The sequence below is a fragment of the Dermacentor andersoni genome, chromosome 5 (genome assembly GCF_023375885.2).
Source record: "Dermacentor andersoni chromosome 5, qqDerAnde1_hic_scaffold, whole genome shotgun sequence".
In the NCBI taxonomy this organism is placed as follows: Eukaryota; Metazoa; Arthropoda; class Arachnida; order Ixodida; family Ixodidae; genus Dermacentor; species Dermacentor andersoni.
The window spans coordinates 188,491,387-188,508,078 of NC_092818.1; the positions used below are offsets into that span (position 1 = coordinate 188,491,387).

General features: G+C 47.4%; 2 protein-coding genes across 3 annotated transcripts in view; one reads left to right on the forward strand and one right to left on the reverse strand.

Annotated features, from left to right (window-relative positions):
- Positions 1-16,692, reverse strand: part of LOC126531739 (zinc transporter foi-like) — a 112,290-nt gene that overhangs the window by 93,128 nt on the left and 2,470 nt on the right. The window contains exon 2 of one of the 2 annotated variants that reach the window (XM_055071422.2): positions 5,943-6,023. The exons of the other annotated variant lie outside the window; for it this stretch is intronic. The gene's annotated coding sequence lies outside the window, so the exon portion shown is untranslated. The remainder of the gene's footprint in view (positions 1-5,942; positions 6,024-16,692) is intronic. 2 annotated transcript variants of the gene reach the window in all.
- LOC126531742 (proton-coupled zinc antiporter SLC30A2-like) overlaps positions 1-16,692 on the forward strand; it is an 83,383-nt gene that overhangs the window by 26,694 nt on the left and 39,997 nt on the right. The gene's annotated exons all lie outside the window — the stretch shown is intronic.

Below are 16,692 nucleotides of genomic sequence, written 5' to 3' on the forward strand. Positions count from 1 at the left end.
ACTAAGTCTCTGCGCCGTATGTCAGCACCGGTAAAATGCACTGATTGTATACTTTCCTTTTCAATGATAACGGTAAGCTCCCATTCAGTAGCTCACGATGTCTGCCGCATGCGATCCAACGCATTTTTATTCTTCTGTGAATTTCCTGCTCATGATCAGGGTTCCCTGTGATTAGTTGACCTAGGTAAACGTACTCCTACACAGCACCTAGAGGCTGACTGGCGATCCTGAACTCTTGTTCCCTTGCCTGGCTATTCATCATTATCTGTCTTCTGCATATTAATCTTCAACCCCACTCTTACACTCTCTCTGTTAAGGTCCTCAATCATTTGTTGTAACTCGTCTGCAGCATTGCTGAATAGAACAATGTCATCTGCAAATCGAAGGTTGCTGGGATATTCGCCGTCGATCTTTACTCCTAAGCCTTCCCAGTTTAATAGCTTGAATACTTCTAAGCACGCAGCGAATAGCATTGGAGAGATTGTGTCTCATTGTCTGACTCCTTTCTTTATAGGTATCTTCCTACTTTTGTAGTGTAGAACTAAGGTGGCTGTGGAATCTCTCTAGATAGTTTCTAAAGTATTTACGTAAGCGGTCTGTACTCCCTGATTACGCAATGCCTTTATGACTGCTGGTATCTCTACTGAATCAAATGCTTTTTCGTAATCTATGAAAGCCATATAGAGAGGTTTATTGTACTCTGCGGATTTCTCGATAATCTGGTTAATGACATGGATGTGATCCATTTGTAGAGTAACCTTTCCTGAAGCCAGCCTGCTCCCTTGGTTGAATAAATTCCAGTGTTGCCCTTATTCTAATGGAGATTATTTTGGTAAATATTTTATATAATACTGGGAGTAAGCTAATGAGTCTATAATATTTTAGTTCTTTAAAGTCGCCCTTTTTGCGGATTAGTATAATGTTTGCATTCTTCCAGTTTTCTGGGACCCTTGCAGTCGATAGACACTTCGTATAGAGAGCCGCCAGTTTTCCTAGCATTATCTCTCCTCCATCTTTGATTAAATCGACTGTCATTCCATCCTCTCCTGCCGCTTTTCCCCGTTTCATGCCTTGCAAGGCCTTTCTGACCTCATCTCTAGTTATAGGAGGAGTTTCTGTATACTGTTCATTATTGTTTTGAATAGAGCGCTCCTGAGTCGTCTGGGTACTGTAAAGGTCAGTATAGACTTCTTCCGCTGCTTTTACTATATCTTCCAGATTGCTGATGACATTACCCTGCTTATCTTTTAGCGCATACATCTTGGTTTGTCCTATGCCAAGTTTCCTTCTCACTGATTTCAGGCTGCGTCCATTTTTTACGGCTTCTTCAGTCTTCCATGGGCTCGCAAACATCGAGGATGTACAGTAATTAAGAAGAGACAAGTAGCTACGGTAGCGGCCACCAGCTCGTACACTCCTACTTTATTTACATTTCGTCCTCAGCCATCACGAGTGGATCAAAGTAGATGCGTGGGGAAACACTATAGATATTGGCCGATGCAGAGCACACAATCGTGAACTGAAACGGTTCAGCCTGTAACGGTGGCCGTAACGTTACCAAGGGAGAGGGATAGCCACCTTTCGCAAGCGCTTACTGAGACCAGAAAATGATCCAGGCCACACGGATGACAGCTATAAATTTAAAATACAGCGCGGTTACAAACATCCGTGGAACCTGCCCCGCACACAGCATCGCGCAGTGCCGCGCACCTGCAAGCCTTCCGCGGCGCTGCGCGAAATCAACGGGGCGGAGTTCGCACGCATGCCGCTGTCGCAAACAAACGCGGCAAACACGAGGAGGCGTGGACAAGATTTAGGCGTCGGGCGCATACCGTGGCGACTGCGGGACGTACTATATAAAAATTGTGCCCACCACCGACCGAGCTGCATACAAGCTCGCGTGTAACCGACGGCACTATTTTGAGAGCGTGCCCCATGGCAGAGCACGGCTACGCAACCTCAAGGACATCTGCGCCTGGCTGCCTCAGCTGCAGACAGGCGGCAACAGCGACGCCGCCTCACGCAGCGCACTTCCGACCGCCCAAGGACGGGCTGCTCTTCGGCCAGAACAGCTGATGAGCACTGGCCCCTCTTTTCAGGGGCAGTGGCGGGACAAACATTTCGGCCTTCACCGATTGTCAGGCACAGGCGCGAAAGCTCCGGCGTACCGGTGCTGCGTTTCGGCTATAGAACCAGCACATCTCCGTATAAATTAGTATAACAACCTCGAAATAATACTTCGCCAGTTTAAACCAGCTTAGCATCAGTAGTTAAGGTCACAGCCACCTAATCCACCGCCCGCGGGCTCTCCGCGGTACCTCCCAAGCCTGTAACTATACGCCGTGAAAGAAGGGCGAAGCCGAAGTGGCACAGTCGTATATAAAACGCCCACATCAGAGGGCCTTCAGCTGCGGCAGCTTTCACGTAGGTTATTTATACGCAATTCCAAGGAAACGCAGATCAGCCGGGCCCCGACTCACTGCGCGTCAGACGCCGCCCGTCAAGCAAGCAGTTCCGTGCACGAAATCACGGCCTTTCTGTGGGCATTAGTCTGCATCTGTCAGTTGCGCAACCTGCTGAAAGAATCGTGTGATGGTAAATACGTCTCCTCCGTCTCGTGCTTTTTGTTTTCTTTGTTTCTTTATTGTGTACTAATCGAAGGAATCGGAAGTGGAATACCCGCCCGGCCTACTTACTGCTAAAGGACTGGGGCATACGCATCACAGGTACTAATAGGATCGTATCGAATTCCAAGGCGGACGGATTCTTGTGTTAATTCAACGTCTACAGTATAATGAATACTCGAATGCGACGTCTTTAGCAAACCAATATCTTCGATTGCCGAATAACAGCAAGAGGTCATTCACAGTAATCGATTCTATTGTATTCTGCGCTAGTGCAAGACGCGAATATTATAAAATATTTAGGCGGCTGTATACTGCACCAATGGCAATAAGTGTAACGGCAGTCTGCCCCCCTCGATTACGCCATATATCGCACCGGCAGAGGCTGAGAACATAACGAGCGGCAACCTACGTGCTATACTTGCCGCATAGAATGCCAGCCGCTAGCGCCGGGCTCGCGAGTATAAAGCGCACTAAGAAAGATCGTAACATCTGACCGGTATCGCAAAACAAATGCAAAACGGGAGCCTTCCCGATGTCAACATAATAGACGAACCAATAAAATAATAAAAGAAATGCAGCGGTGGCGGGGGCCAAAGAACAAAATTGTGAGATGGAAAGGCGAGCAAGAAGTTAACGGAGAACCCGATAGGACGGACGGCGCTGCATGTATAGCCACAGCGAAGGGAGGAACTAGAATGAACATTATTTTTGCCCAAAATGTGCACGGGCGAAATACAGAACAAGCACGAAGGTGTTTGCAGTGACAAAGACTGGGCTACAGAAGCGGTCCTTACAGGAAGACCATGCATGGAGGAGGACTTTTCAGACGGACTACAGACCGCAGCCACAGTGTGCGCGTGCGTGCGACGGCCGCGAAGTGCAGCTGCCCGCTCGAATAAAGCGGGCTGCACCCCACATAACGCGATCTTCTGCAGCTCCACTTGGCGATATTGTGAAGCGAAAGAGATTTATTGAGCCGTTTAGGCCGCAGAAACTACGCCGCCTTTGAGCCGTCCAGAATAGGCCAGTTTTGGCGCCCTTCTACGCCGCACTCGGCGGCGGGAAGATTTCCTTCGAGTGCATGACCTCATACTCCATATACATAGAAGACGCGATGTCTGTCTTCTAACATTTGCAGCCACACGGCTGCCCGCTTACTTGCTGACAGAAAGGCGCATGGAAACTGCTGACACAGCCTGCGCGATGCGTTTTAAGAAATCGGGTCTCTGCAGTGATAGATCGGAGGCAGTGTTGCCGAAAGATCATGTCGCGAACCAAGCGTCGGTGGACGGTACAGTCACGTCACTTTCGCCTGACAGAATCCCCATGCTTTGCTGAAAAATGGCATTTCGTTGACGTACGCGATCTTTTCATTTTTCTCGCGTAACTCCAGCGCAGTTAACGGCGTGGGCGCCGTCACGCCCGCTCGGAACCCAGCAACTTCTAAAAGTGCGGATTTTCACATTTCTCAAAGGCGACCGGAACTCTGGCCTAAATGATAACACGTCCTAAATAACGCTAGTCAGCTAGGCATAAAAGTTTGTATCAAACGAAGTGAAATTTACAAGGCCCAGCACTACATGCAACTGCAGCACCAGAAATGTCGCATGTAGAACAGATCGCCTCGCGCTGATTTTTCTTTACAATAATATTTAAAACGCTCATGATGTTGTGCCACACATCTACGAGCCTTAATCGCGGTGACTTGAGCTTCCCCGCATTTCTACGAGGTACCCCGTCCTATTGCAAGAGGGGGTAAATGACAGCCTTCGAGTGGCTAGTGACTCGAGAAAGTGCTTCGCCTCGCTCGTCGAGAAACGGTGAAGGGGCAACGACCTCCTGTTTGTTGCCATATAAATGCTAATTCCCTGCTATATGTTGTAAATAATGTATAAATTGTTAGTTTCTTCGCCTGCTCCAAGTGGACCCGTATCTTCATCCCCCAAATCGTAACGCGTTGATAAAGACAGCGGTATCGGGAAATTCGTGCCGTTGCTTTATCGCGAGTAGGATTTTCGGACGGCGGTTGGCTGCTTGTCCGGGTTCAACTGCAGGGGTCACCACTCGTCATCTGTCTTGTCCGCATTTCCTCTTTAACGCGGCGAGCCCGGTACTTCCCAGTAACCAACGGCATGCGCGTTATCAGCATGACATAGCATTCCCGACAGGAAAGTAGCGGCCGCGGCGTTTTCAAGAAAGGAAACGCAAGCAAGGCAGATGATTATTGTGTGGCAGAGATGCACCTCAAAGGGTGCAAGCTTTTTTAGAGTGTACACCGCGATTCGCGGTCGCCTCGTGAACGCTTCGGACGTCACGCCGCAGACAAAAACGGCAAAAACTAACGAGTTGCAGAATCCTTCCTTCCTCGCGATAAACGGTATCAGTTGGGCTACTACATGCACTTCGTATCGGCCGTTCGCGATAAAGCAACAAGCATTCGCGGCACGGTTTACACCGTGATTCGCGGTCGCCTCGTGAACGCTTCGGACGTCACGCTGCAGAGAATAACGGCGAAAACTGATGAGTTGCAGAACGACGGTGCTGATATAGCTGCTTCGAACCAAAGCTTGCCTTATTTTTTTAACGGCACATTCGACTGGTCGTTTCAGAGCGCTCCCGACAGCGCTACAGAGGTAGTGTAAGACAAGTGAGCTTTATTGCAAGTATATCTATAAAAAAAAAGTCCCGTAAGAATAATCGAGCCACATCGTTCGTCACTTCTAGGCCGACTTGTTCTCGCCAACACGAAGTTGTTTTACGCGACTTTCGTAGAAATTCCAGAGAAGCCCCGGAATGATCAGTCAAATGTACCCAAGATTAATTCAGCAACTACAGCCGCCTGCCGGTGAGGTTAGCTATATAACGCCGCTGCAGACGGCATGGATATAGCATGACTACATCGGGCAACGTCAACAGATTTTCACCAAGTGTAAGGGAATGCAGGGCTGGCTGCACCATTTAACTCCACAAAACCCAACTTCTGCTGCGCTGCAGAGACTTTTCAGCTGTGCATAGTTAAGAAATCCAATCACTAATTAATTTAATATACAGTTTTCCTTTACTCAATAAGCATTTGATTCTATTTGTGGTACTAATGTATTCACCATGGCCAGAAATAAAGGTGAACAAGTTCCATTTTCCATGATGTGCACGGTGCACTGCTCGGGCATTGTGCGGTATATATAGGGACACTGACAACATTTTCGACTATAGTAACTTCTTTGCCATTAAATGAAAATCCAAGCTCTCCAATCCACGGAAAAAATACTGGAAAGAGGCACGGCGCTTTCCTGCAATACTTATTGCAATACTTACTTGCACGAGCCAGTTTCTGCTTCGTTACCCAGCAGTAGGTACCATGATAGTACATTGGCAATAGCTCCGTTTTTGCGATCGCTGCCGTGAAAAAATAAATAAATAATGAGCGCAGTCAGAAGAAACGCGCGCAGCTAACTTTATACAACTTCCTTAACGAGCGACGACATCAAACCCAACTCTGTCACGACGTCATAATGAATGACGCCTGGTTCAACAATTTGAGATCAAATTATCGCCATTAAAATATGTTCCCCAAACTTCACACTCGGCGAGCTTCATTAGGCTTGCGTCCAAGACGCATTGTTTACGTGCGAGAAGTACTCCTTGAAGGGACGACACGTCGCGACGATTGCATCGAAGACATGCGTGCGCGCGTCATTTTTCGCGAGCAAACGGAGAAACATGCGTATTCATTCAACTTTGTAAGAAAAACATGGTATCAGCTGCACTGCAAACTGACTAACGCACTTGTTTTCACGGCAGTGGACTACTGACATTTTCGAAATGAAGGTCCGCGACCACTAAACCACAGAAACACAAATTGGCAAACCTCGGAGCGCCCTAAATATTTGAATATCATTTTCTATAGCGAGTTTTGGTCTCGTTTCTACCGTCTCGTGACGTCATGACGCAGAAAGAGGCCACGTGGGAGCAGGGCATTGCAAGGTTTTAACAGACGCGGCAGCTTGCTCGGTCACCACGGCTACTCATAGTGAGGGCCGGCGTATAGCAGCATAGCAGACGCAAAACGCAAAAACGCGCTGCGCGACTAGCCACGCGGCATTCCGCGTGCTTTTGCGGGCTTCCTTCAGGCTTGGAAGAACTGATGTAGCACGTATTGAGCAACAGAAACATAGATCAAAAATTTTTCACGATGGCCTACAATTCCCTGATTGACAATTTTGCCCTGATTATAATATTTGAGAAATTAATCATAACTAATAATGTAATTAGGCAAAATACCAAGAAGTAGTCCGACTTGCTCCAGGCGACGACAAAAACATTGCCTTGGTTCTGTCCAGCTACGTGGCACTCGTATATTTTCTTAAATTTGGCACGAGTTACGTGGGGCATCCTGTATATTTATCAACCTAAAGTTGAACAGTTTAATGGTAACTCAAGCACAGCAAATACCATAATGGGAAAATTGAAAACAATTTTTAAGAAAGCTGGCGAATCTAAACGACAAGTACTCGTTGAGAGCGTATACATAAACCTCGGCGTATACATAAACGAAGGAATGACTGAAGCACCCATCAAGAGACAACGAAAATAAAGGGGAAGCGGAAAGGCAGCAATAATGAAACAGAGCACATTGGGGCTACAATATGAGGTGGTGCGTGGAATCTGGAAAGGAGTAATGATGCCAGCGCTAAAATTCGCTAACGCCATTCTATGCTTAAAATTGGGTATCTTGTCTGGGTTGGAAGTCAACGAAAGATCGGCAGGCCGGTTGGCTTTGGGAGCCCACGGTAAAACCACAAATGAGGCAGTGCGGGGTGACATGGGTCGGGCCTCTGGTGAAGTCAGAGAACCGCAGAGCAAAATTAGTTTTGAAGACTCAGGAACGTGGATCAAGAAAAATGGGCGGCTAAAGTGCACAAGTATCTGTACCAGAAAAGCGTGGACACAGAATGGAGGAAGAGGTCAAGAAAGTTGGCAACTAAGTACAGGATAATTGAAAGTGTAAGTAGGCAACCATGAGTTATCAGAAAGAAAGCGAGAGAAAGAGACAGCGAATTGGACGCGAAGAATGGAAACGGGAAAGACCACGGAGGTTTACAAAAATGGGAATAAATTAGAAGGGAAAATTTGTACGATAACACAAAGGGCAATGCCTTGCTATTCGAGGCTCGAGCGGGTTCCCTAGGGACAAAAAGATACCGGAGCAAATATTCGTAACATGATGAAGCATGTATATGCTGCAACAAAAATTCCGTGAAGCACATCCTTATGGAATGCGAACGGATTCACCCAGTGGGACCCGCAGGAAACTTACACCTTCCAGAATCGTTTGGATTTAAAGTGGCCGGAAGCATCAACCGATCAGCAGTCGAGATAAGAAAGCGACGTTTAGAGTAATGGTGAAAAAAAAAAAAAAAAAGCAGGGAAGAGATTCGTAAGAATGGATCCGTTACCGGCATAGGTAGCGGTACAAGGTAGGTAGAGAAGTTTTGAGGAAGAGTAAAAACGAAGAAATAGATATATACAACAAAAATGCTAAAATATAAAGCACGCACAGCATACCTGAGTAACTTAAGCAGGCTAGTTGACTATTTGCAACCGCCCCGTTTCAAAGGGAATGCCAATAAATCGTCATCATCATGTTTCGTTAGGCCTCGAAGCGTTCGAAACGTGAAGCGACCTCCAAAACTCCGCAAGGTTCTCCAGGTACTCTGCCGTAGAAGAAGCCCGGGACTAAACGGAAGCCGTTTACACAGTAATTTAGGACGAACGAAGGGAAATCTACAAAACCAACTCCAAATTCAGTTCGAAGCGGGCGGCCGGAACCGCCGTCATGTTTTACGTAAACTACGTTAAACCTAAAACTGTCTGATGGCAGCAACTCGGATGTCTTTCCTACTAGTGTATGCATGCTATACGTGCTGTAACATGTAGTAAAAAGTAACTCAGAACACACACACACACACACACACACACACACACACACACAGTGGGAATCGATGTAAGCGAAGCTTCCTGTGCTGTTTGCTTTGATTGACGATAATTAGCAGTCATGTTGACCGCAAATGTTTAATTTCATCAACGTTTAGTCGAACACGAGAGTAGCGAGTTGAGGTTATTAAACGTTGCCTTGCGTAGACCACTGTTGTCTGCGTAGTACACAGAACGCACAGGGGGAGGTGTTTGATTTAGGCGGTGTTGTGCGCCGTACTTCATAACCTCCGAGAGGTTTGAGCATATTCATTGCCTCACATGGCACATAACATCGTGGCAGAAGCATTAAACTTTAATTGAATTACGGGGCTGTACGTGCCAAAACCACAATCGGATTAGTTTTGACACCGCGGTGTTCTTTAACGTGTCCCTAAATCTAAATGCACGAGCGTTTTCTTTTTTTTTTTTTTTTTATTTCGCCCCCGTCGAAATGCGGCTGCCGCGGTCGGGATAAAAGCCGCGACCTCGAGCAATGCCGTGGACAGCCGCAAAGCTACCGCGGCGGGCACAAAAGTGTTGATTTGACGTGTGATCGCTGCTGTATAGTCGCCTAGACACTACAGTGCTTTAATGTAGTTCTGCTTCTGCACGCCCTGCGTAAGTTATCCGCTTGACAAACCTGCATGGTATTTATTTTTCAGGAATAGCAGAAACATACAGTAAGGTACCTTCAGTACAGTACAGTACGGTACGGTACAGTACGGTACCTTATGCCCTCCCTCCTCCCCCCTTATATGGGAACCGCGAGCGAAAAGTGGCACTCATACACTCATTTCGCGACTGCATCGGCTCTGCCATTACCTCCTAGGAGGTAATGGCTCTACCCATTCTCTGCTTCCTCTCCACCCTCTTCTCTACGTCTCTATCTAGCTTCCCTCTGGTCTTGCAGGTTAGTATAAAGGTAAGCGCTGCAAATTCTGCAATGCTTTTGCGAGGCAGGGGTGGGGGGGGGGGGGGGGGGGTCATGCATAATTACAGCTGTCAAGAGGCGAATGTGGCGACGCCTAGGGAGCTCCAGAGGGCACGGTTACAGCATGGTGCACATCCGACGCGGTGGAAAGGTCGAAACTTTTTTTTTTTTTTGTGTGTGTGTCTGTGTGGCCTTTTCTCTCTGCCGCGCGCCTGTCATGTATACACACGCTCTGAACCACCCCCCGACGCAGTATGCCAGATAGCAGCAGCAGTGGGAAAGTAGAAGGAAGAGGCAAAGAAAGTTTCGCTTTAAAAAGCTTCGCCTTAAAAGAAAGACGCATATACGAGACTGCAAACAAGATCCACTGAAGCATGCCAAGGGCGACTTGCGATGCTGTCTCGGAAGAGCGACAACTCCGTCGTAACAAGCATACCACCGCACGCGAGCGCTTCGTTTCTCAGAAGCGAAAAAGTATTACCGGTGCGCCTCTGCATGCCGTCTAGTCAGCGTTACGCAGTTCTTCGTGCGAGAGAGGCCACGCTGATAACGCCTTTTAATGCTGAGAATAAATGCGGAGAGCTGAACCCCCCGAACTTGCATGACATATGTGAACGTGCATATGTATACATACTCGAGCACCCATCCGCCGCCCGTCAACAGTTCTTTCCTCGTGTCTACTGAACTATCTGGCATTAGAGAGTAGCAGCTAAGGGCTCTTGAGGTAACCTACAGGTCCTACAGCGAAGCTGCCACTCAATAAGCGCCCTTTCTGAAGTACAGAGTTTCTGAACACAGCATTAGCCGGCACGTCCGATATGTACGCCATATTCAACATTGGTCAACAGTGGAATAGCAACTATTTAATATTTATATAAGTGAACAACCGAATGAATCAATGTATCAATCAGAACACGCAAAAAGCGAACTTACACGCTAGAAGAGAGAGAGAGAGAGACGATACGCCGCTCCCACGACCGAATCATCTGGGCATACGCACTCGCTTCCATCGGCACGCAAGGCGTGACATCGTTGAGTAACAGCGCGTTTTTTTTTTTTTTTTTTTTTTTTTTTGTGATGGGACACAAGGAAGGTGCGAGATAGACGCTGTTTTACCAACAGTAAATTTGTTTACATCAACATAAACATATTACCCGCCGTGGTTGCTAATTGGCTAGGGTGTTGGGCTGCTAAGACGAGCGGGATCGAATCCCGGCCACGGCGGCCGCATTTCGATGGGGGCGAAATGCGATGACAACCGCGTACTTAGATTTAGATGCACGTTAAAGAACCCCAGTGGTCCAAATTTCCGGAGTCTCCCACTACGGCGCGCCTCATAATCAGAAAGTGGTTCTGGCACGTAAAACCCCAGAATTTTTTAAACATAAATATATTGATGCGAGAAACAGGGCAGCGCGCCCATGTCGCAACAGAAATCGCACACTCGTTAAAGAAAAAAAAAATGAATTACACAAGGCTAAATATACAGATGCTTATGCAACTTTTTCATTCTTCTGGGAGAATTTCGCGCTGTTTCACAACGACATTACCGAATGAAATCGGCAAGGGGCAGTATTAAGCAAGAATTCGTATCGATTCTATTCATTCCTGAACCTGTCGCAGCGAGTGGCCGATACCGCCGATAACGAAAAGGGCGTTATATTCGAGCCAACCACAAATGGCAAGAAGAATGGAAGACGAACCGAATCGTAACGTAATACCGCCCAAGGTATCGGTTATAGCGAACCGCACCGGGTCAGGATTCCCCGTCTGATAACTTGACTACATTTCGTGCAGTAAATAAAATTTGTCAATTCTCTGGTCACAAACGTGTCCAGGTGCAGGACCCGAGTCGTGTGCTTCGTCAACGTCCCACGGCTGAACGTTCAAATCGCACAGCCTGGCAAACTGGGCGATTCGAACGGTCTCTCGATCCGTTCGCAACGGAATGCCTCGGCTCGCCCGCACGAAAACTGCCGGGAAAGACGAGAGCGACCCTTCCGCATCGAGGTGCACCTACCGGTCGGCTTGGGCGAAGGGCGGTAGCTCACTCCGGGGCTCTTTTTCGCACGTAAATTTCGACGCCACTCTATCCGAAGGCAGATCAGACAGGACTGCTCTATGCAAACATTTCCACTCGGCCGCCCGCCTATCTCCAGCAGCTTTATAGCAGGTCATTCGGTGTGTGTAGATGCCGGCGGTAAACACTTCTTGTTACACAAAAACACAAAGTGGACAACGCAAAAAAAGGGGTGTAAGGGTAGGGGCGTCAGACGCCTCATCATCGCCACGCGCTCCTGCGAGGAAGGGGGAGACGAAATTGTGGGCCATGCGCAAATAACCATGACCAGCGGCCGCGCCGTTCGTCTCGCAGCTATTCGCGCGACAAGGAGACGGTGCCGAAGGACGTACAGGACGGCGTGACCGTGTGACGCCGTGCCCGCAGCTTCCTCCCCCCCCCCACCCCCCACATACATGCACGAAACGCTTTCATATCCCGTTATCGGACGAAAAGAGCACTTCCGGCGCTTGGTGGAAGTGTTCGTGCAGCGCACGTATTCGAGTGAAAAGACGGGATAGCGGGTTTTAGTTTAGACTGCACATTGCACTAGAGAGAAAAAAAAAATAAACAAGCAAAGGTGGACGTTTGTTTGCCCGCTGGTGCGGGAAATCACTTTCATTTTGATAGAATCGTAGTAGCTAGTGGCTACGGCATTGCGCTGGTGAGCTCAAGGTAGCGGGTTCGATTCCCGGCCGTGAAAGTCTCATTAGAATTTAAACGAAGAATCCCAGGTGGTCAAAATATTAATCCCGATTTTCCCATCATCGAGTGCCTCATAATCAGATTTTTGTGGCATGTAATACCCCAGAATGTACCTTGTAACTCGAGGTATATAGTCGCCTCGCAGCCAGCGTAAGCACGCTTTTGGCACACTTTTAAACAAATGAAGAAAATAGAACAGTATGTAATATTCGAATACTTATGTTAAGTTGCAATGTACTACACTGCGGTAGCGCGAGGCGTTCGACCTCTACGATTATGCACGCTGTCCGTTTTTACTGAGTAATGCAAACGTGTTGCGTATTCACATCAGTCGGAATTTTGGCTCGTGTCGTCTGTCTTGCGCTGCTTGCAGCAATGGATCAGCACCAACTAGCCCGATTCGCAGCGTGCGTGCAGAACACCCCTTCGGTGGAGTTCACCGGCGTATCTGGGCAGACATAAAAGAACGGCATTACTGGTTTGATTTATAGCGCGTACTGCGCTATTCGAACCACGAAACGCACGTGCGGGCGCCACTCAGTCGGTCACCTCTCTCGGCGGCACCGGTATACCGGCGGCAGTGCCAAAGCATTTTCGCCACGGCATCCGCTGCGAGGAGAAACAGCGGCAAAAGCACGCGTGACGCGGTCACGAAGTGCTATTTATAATACGTCGGAGCTCCTCGCGTCAATTTTTGTCGTGATGCTATTCTCCGTACTTAACTCGGAAGCTCGAAAGCACCGTGTTCGGGAGTTAAGGCATTTCTAGCATTTAAAACTAAAGCTTTGATCGTACATGTTCGAGCTTTAAGCGAAATTAAAGGCATATATTAGACCAAGCAATAGATTCAGTGCACATTACTAACTTAGAAGTATATGCGTGTTACTGGAAAAAAAAAATCTTATACAGGAGGATCGCAGTGCTTTGTTTGCCCTCTTTCTCAAGCACCCAAACCACGGCATCAATGACGTCATTGTGCCATGCCAACTACGTCGCGCTCCCCCCGCCCCCTTTTTTAAATATCTTTCTTGTAAATTAAACATGTTCAGATGCCAAATTTCATTTCCATTATTCTGCACCCCTCCCCCCCTCCCCGGAATCCAGTTGCCACAGGTAGGAAATCACACCTGCGACTCTACGCAAAACAGCAGAACGCCACAGATGGTGTATTTGGCACGACCTAGGCAAGCGAACGTGAGATGTGCGTTGTAGGTCTGTGTGCTGTTTAATAGTGGATCCCGGGGCCATATTTCGCAACGGCGCGTATAATCTTCCATTGTTTCGGCCCCGCATGAGTGGCTGCGGCGACGACGTGCCGATGTTTTCGTCGGTATCAAGTCACTTGGTACAGTGGATGATAAAGAAACGAACAGTGGAAAATGAAACGCATTGTTACGCACTCACAGTCCGATTTGAAGTGCGCACTCGTCCCGTCAATCTCCTTTTCATCCTCTTTCCTTCCCGATTCATTTCACCACGCAGTTTCTCAAATCGATGCAACTTGCGTGCGCGTCTCGCTCCTATTAAGCATTAGCGGTATTCCCCTGTGGTACTTCAGAGGCTCCAGAGGCTTCAGAGGCTGTATTCCCCTGATTCAGAGGCTCCTATACTTTAAAAACTATATGTCGCATATGCGCTTGACGACAGTGAACAGATATAAACAAGAAAAAAAGAAAAGATTAGAAGAACTAACTTTCTATAGCGATAACTTCTTCGCAAGAGGAAACAATTTTTCAATAAAATCAACGCGCGTGTCTGATGACCGTTTCTCTTTAGGAATAGGAAATGACAGTTGTGTTGTTCAACCGCTTGCGCCGTCCAATCAACGCTCTTGAAAAAAATAAGAAGCAACAGCACACATACATGTTACCGTCTCTTTGAAAAACGTTACGTGGACGCAGCATACTTATTATGTTAAGAAAATGCGTGTAGAAACTATACTGCCCGGAACTTCAGAGGGTTAACAGCGCACACAGACGAGGCGGAGTGAACAACAACAGAACACAACGCTATATACTTCTACCCGAGGAAAAAAAAAAAAGAAAAAAGAAACGTATGTTTCGGGGACACGTTTGCGTGGTTGGTTGGTTGGTTGGGGTTTAATGGCACAAAGGCAACTAAGGCCATCCTGCGCCAGTCACAAGACAAAAGGAAACGCAAGGTTAGAGAAGGCAAACCTGCATTGCATTATAGTTCGTGTCAATAACCAGTTGTCTCTAAAAAGTGGAACAGGTTAGTAAATGGCACTAGCGGGTCATCCGCCAGTAATAGAGCAGGGTGTAAACGTAGATGTAAATTATATAGGTTGTGTAAAAGCTTTCGTCGCTGTGTTTCAAACTGTGGACATGTTATAAGGATATGTATTACTGTAAGAGGTTGATTGCATTTTTCGCAAGTCGGCGGGTTTTCTTTTCGGAGGAGAAAGTTTGCGTGGCGTGGGGCCCCAATTCTTGTGTCGAGAATTATTGGGGGGTCCAAATTTAAGCGCGTACAGAGGGCACCCGCGGCACAGATTTTGAGAACCTCTTTTGTACATTTTCCTGTACGTCCAACTTAATAAAATAATTTAATATTTGTCAGAAACGACAATAAGAGTTACTGTCGTTTGAATATGTAAACATCGCAAGAACGAGGGCTGCGCATTTAAATTTAAACTTTCTGCTTCCACTCCGGCAATTATAAAAACTCGTACTTGTCCATCGCGACGATTGTGTGGAGGTTTCAGTTTTGCTCCAACTTTGTTTGCGTCAACCAAACATGTTGATAAGGCTTTCATTTTTTCGTCACATATGTAACCACCTGTGTGACTGACGCATTTGTTAACGCTCTGTGTTTCAGTGTTTGCCTTGTACGCGTACAGCGATAAGCCCTTGCGCGGCTCGTTTTCTCTAATTACGATTGCTTACTCACTGTGTGTGCAATGGGATCTACACACTTGGATTTCTTCAACTTTTATCCTGCGTTCTCGTGCCAAAAATACTATGTAGCACGGCGAGCTTCTCGTAAAAACTAAACCAAAACAAGACAAGACGACGAACGTTTGCTGCTTCGGAACCGTAGTCGCGTAATAGTTTTCTCTGACGCATCCCCTGAAGATGAGCTCTTAAAATTGTTTTCAACGGCGTCCGCAGAGCCGTTGATCGATTGGTCGATTTCTACGCACCACTGACTTTATCGTTACGCACCATTCACTTTATCGTTCGTGATTAGCGCATATCGAAAGCCACCCGATTTCCGGTGCCTGGAAAACACAATAGAGACCGGGAAGTTCTTTTGTATTTTGTTTCCTCTCGCTCTCTCTCCTTATGCTTTTCACTTGCGCGTGTAGCGCAGACGGTTTAGGAGCAGCTGTACAAAACCAGCGAGCTAAAAAAAGAAAAAGCGAGAAGAAATATTACGAAACCTTGTGGCATTCATTGTGCCGCTGGAGCAGCAGCTTAATTCGCAACCGCAGAACGTGAAGGTGGAAAACTACGGTGCACTAATGGAAAAGGATGATGCAACGTTGGGCAAGGCACGTACAGAGACACTCGGAGAACGGACATTTCTGTGCAATACACACCAGCAGCCCGGTTTGCGTACCAGTTTTCTGTGAACACGCCTTTTTTTCGGTGCGTTGCAAACCTAACACAATAACTACGCGCTGAAAGTCAGTGCGCGAACTCTGACCAAGATGGAAACCGTTTAAGCGGGTCCGCCTTCGTAACCGAAGACAACGCAAGGTGGCGAAGGAAAGCGGTAAGCCAGGACATGCGGGACAAAAAAAAAAAAAAAAAAAAAAAAAAAAAAAAAAAAAAAAAAGAAAGGCAATACACAGAGGCAAACCGCAGAACATTCTACTTTGCTTATTCGTGCAACGGAAGCACGACACTGTGGCCGCTTTTTCGTCTCGCGTGCGCTGTGTCACAGCGTTCCTGACCACTTCGATCATGGAGCCACTGGAGCTAGTTACGCGCCTTCGAATGGCCCATAACCTGACTCCCGTCTATACGTCAGAAATCAGCAGCACCATGTTCGAGCCAGTGCCAACGACCAGCTTGGTAATAACCATGCGCGCTGATTACGTCAACACGCGAGGCCTTCATAAAGCAATTCAACTGCAATGCGCAGAAACCTTGTTTGAGATAGAAAAGTTTTCAACGCGATCAATCCGAACGACCAACCTGAACAGCAGCTATTCACGAATCCTGCTCTAAGCCACTAAGCCCACATAAGAGCGACAAAATGTCGACCCGCTGTGAACACGTTTTGGTACGGAACTACCGAAAGCCATCACCAAAACTGTCGCTTATTTGAGCTTGTATTGACGTAAGTGAACCACGTAACGTTCGGCAGCCGTGAATGCTCTTGAACGAGAACAGTGCTCTGGCCCACAGTTGCGCTAGAAACTGCGC